Raw genomic sequence first — 3,597 nt, forward strand, 5'->3', positions numbered from 1 at the left:
TATCTCTATATCATGTACTGACATTCATCGTCTTCTACTTGCTGAAGGATTTGCTTCCATGTCTTTAAAAGAATTGAGGAAGAGGGTATGAGATTCCAGAAAGGGAAACTTAATGATTATAAACCATAAATGCAAGTAAAAAGTTGATATAACTGTTCATCAAATTAGAGCACTAAGATGTTTTCCAAAAATGCAACTGTTTGTTTTTAGTAAATGCTTAATGTCTCAGTGTTAGGCAATATTCCAGAAACTATCCAATGGGAAAACTTTCACGGAAAGTTTGAATTAACTCTCATTTAAAATTATTTAAAGTAAAGATTAATTCTATAATTAAATGCTTCCAAAAATGTTCTTGTATTTCCAAAAATAGCTTAGATGTATTTTTTATTATTTATTGCCAATCCTTTAATAATACTTTATAATAATAACAGAGATAAGATTAATCATTCTATCCGTCTGAAAGTGATTCACAATGATTTGATATTCATACCTAAGCAACAAATAAAAATATATGTTGATCATCAACTAAAGCAACAATAAATTCTTCAGGAGGATATAAAAATGTAGTCATCAGATATCATGCAAAGATACTATGATTAAGTTATTATAAAGGAGAAACTGCATACAGACAGGTGAAATACCTCCCCTTAGATAATGTGCTGCTTTTTTATTAGTGATTTAATTTTGATTTACAAGATTATAAGATAACAGGTATAATTCCACACCATTCCCATCACCAGAGTTCTGTGTCCTAATTCCCTCCATTCAAAACTACAGTAGTTATCTTAAGGTCACAGAAATGACTTGACTTGACTATTCTCTCTCCCCCTATCTCTCTCTCTCTCTCTCTTCATTTTTTTCTATGGCCCTGCCTTCTTTTTCTATCTGAGTCACACCTACACCTATTACTACTTCCTAACGCCCTACCTTTTTTCCTCTTCTCTTAGTCCTGATGGAACTGGACTTCAGAGGCCCCTAGTCAACTTCTCCCAACATTTCTCCCCCTCTGGGAGTATGGACCAAAATTCTTTCTGGGGTGCATAAGGTGAGAGTTCTGTCTTCTGTAATTACTTTTCCACTAAAAATGAACATTGACAGGTAAATACATATGTCCAGCTTGCTTCTATCTTTCCTTAGTGGGGTAAGGTTCTGGAGAGGTAAAGTTCCACAGCATATTGATGAGGTCATCTGTCAAGAAATTACAGGATGGAATCATGATAGTATCTGCAACTTGAAGTCTGAAAGGCACTAAGATGGAAAGCAGGGCAAAATATTTAATAAACAGGAATCATAAAGTAGGAATAGAGTAGATGAAAGTAGGGGCCTTAGAGTGGAAGAAAGTTGAAAAGTCTATTTTAGGTATGTTCCTAGGAGCCTATGCCTTAGTAATCTTTGCTTGAGCTTGATAGTTAACATGGAGGTGAACTAAAAATATTGTCTTGGAAGATGTAGTCAGAGTTGAGACTAGAACTAGAAAGCTGGATTAGGGCAGAGATAAGCTCCTAAACTTGAATAAAATATATAAATATAATCAACTGTTTATATCAATCTGACTAAGGGTATATATATATATATATATATATATATATATATATATATTTAGAAATAGTGTGATGCTCTGCATTTGCTTGACACAGATTAGATCTCATTCCTATCTCTCCCCACCACCACATTGAAGGAAATTTGCTTGCTTTCTTGCTGTGGTACCTCCATCTCTCTCTCTCTCTCTCTCTCTCTGCCTCTTTGTCAATGAGAAGGAAAGAGAGTAAGAGAGAAAGAGAAGATGCTAAATAAAGGACTGTAAAGTCAAAACTTTCTGCAAGTTCAAAGAGGACCACAGATTTTTTTTCTCCTTAAGATCATCAAAATCAGTTCATACAACTGGTACCAGCTTAGCTGGATTGGGGGATGGACAGAATGTGGTTGAATGGATTAGAGCAAGCCACCTGTAGCACAAAGAACTGGAGAAGAAAAAGAAAAGTGGGTGAGAAATGATTCATCTAGAATATGCAAAATATCCTATTTCATGAAAGCTTCTAATGTTGACAAAGTCTACAAATATTTTGACAAGAGGTGGGGAACTTTTTAAAACAAAGTTAACTATGTGAATACTCTGTATACATTATTTAAAACAAACCAATGTGGGGCTAGGTGTTGGCACACCTGGTTGAGCACATGTGTTCAAGTCCCTGGTCCCTAACTATAGGGGAAAACACTGCATGTAGAGAAGAAACAGTGCTGAAAGTGTCTGTCTTTCTATCTTTCCCTATTATCTTAATATTGTTCTGTCTTTATCCAATAAATAAATAAACCAAAGTAACAAAAAAACAATAGAGCAGAAACCTTTTTCTAAGTTTCTGATTTAATTATGAAGCACAAGAAATAGTTAATATTTATTTCTTAAAATTTTACTTCATTTATAGCATATGACAGTTTCATATGAGATAGAGACAAGCCAGAGTTCCACTCTGGCACGTGTGGTACAAATGATCAGACTGGAAGCCTCCGGCATGCAAATCTGATGTTAGTCCAATTGCCAAATAATTTGATTACAGCAATAACTATCTATTGCCTTCTTAAACCCTAAGACAGCAGGAACCTCCCACTTCCTGTGTAGAGCCTGTAAGTCACCCAGTCCTGGAACCTCTAAGGTGGGGCTCACTTTCCTGCATGCTCCTCTCAATTCCTAATCAAAGCAATGAGTACCACCTCAGCATGCTTCACTTCAGACCGTGTCCAGAGATGTCAGGCATGGAATATCAACCTTTCAGCCTCATTACTCAGGTGAGACTTTTCCTTTCATAGGATTCTCTAATTCCATTCCAGGTGGTTCTCTTCCTAACAAAGTCCCAAAACATAGATATAGACCAGGTCCCATGAGATAGGGCATATGTTCACATGTATCCATAAATTAGGGCAAAATATATACCTGAAATCTAAAGTGCACAATAGTCAGCAATAAGTCAGTATATGCAGCAAGCAAGTAGAAAGACCTAAAAAGACACCATAAAGTTCATAATGAAATAGTGTCTACTTAGACTTAGATACCCTCCTCACCTACTTCCTATTACACTTACCCTAGTCACTCCAAAGCTAACCTTATCAAAGTAAGGATTGCAAAAACAGAATGAGGGCAAGAGACTGGCATACTTTAATGATGACTCTTAGTCACTATTAGGCCACCCCATCAGAGGCCCTAGTTGGAGAGTCCTGAGATTCCCAAACAGACAAGATGGGCCTAGACTTCCAATAAATACCTCTCTCCATTGTTACCGGTCATCTTTATCAGGAGTAACACAATAGACATCTTTGTGGGCCCCCAGAGGACCTTGCCCTCAACATGGATCCACAACTGTAGAGAATGTTCCATCCTTCAAAGGGAGGCTGGACAACATACTCTATCTTCCACCTGAGGAAGATGGGTTCTGAAAATGAGTAGCTTGGAACGTTCCTACTCATGACCACAGAATATGAGCAAATCTGCTGTTATATCAATAGAGCTATTATATTTTCCCAGCCGCTTAAAATTTCTTTTAATGTTAGCACAGTGAAATAGACTAGAATCAGTTAACTCCTAACAAAAATCCTGTCATCTAT

Source organism: Erinaceus europaeus, chromosome 2, assembly GCF_950295315.1.
Source record: "Erinaceus europaeus chromosome 2, mEriEur2.1, whole genome shotgun sequence".
NCBI classification, from domain to species: Eukaryota; Metazoa; Chordata; class Mammalia; order Eulipotyphla; family Erinaceidae; genus Erinaceus; species Erinaceus europaeus.